Source organism: Grammomys surdaster, unplaced genomic scaffold (genome assembly GCF_004785775.1).
Source record: "Grammomys surdaster isolate TR1022 unplaced genomic scaffold, NIH_TR_1.0 125630, whole genome shotgun sequence".
Taxonomy (NCBI): Eukaryota; Metazoa; Chordata; class Mammalia; order Rodentia; family Muridae; genus Grammomys; species Grammomys surdaster.
This window is the reverse complement of record NW_021620469.1, coordinates 1,572,379-1,572,789: the sequence shown is the minus strand read 5'-3', so window position 1 is coordinate 1,572,789 and position 411 is coordinate 1,572,379.

Here is a 411-nt window from a genome sequence, read left to right as displayed (position 1 = left end):
TTTGAATTTTGTAGTTTAAACTTTAACTATAATATTTTCTGTTACCTCTTCTTGTTTTACTTGTATGTTAAGATACTGTGGTGCTTCAAAGTGTAGCCCCTTCAACACATTGTGGTACAGAGGAATGAAAGGATTTCCTCAGGAAGAGCTAGGACATAATGCAAAGGGTCTGGCCATCTTGGACCTAAAAGAATTTGAAATATGGTCCACTGGAGTATCTGGAACAAGTCGGGTGTATAAAAGGTTTTTCACATGCGCAGCTTGGACAGATCACAGCAGACCAGACAGTTCCATGAGGGGAGGTTTATTAAGAGAGAGAGAGAGAGACAGAGAGAGACAGAGAGAGAGAGAGAGAGAGAGAGAGAGAGAGAGACAGAGAGAGAGAGAGAGAGAGAGAGAGAGAGAGAGAGA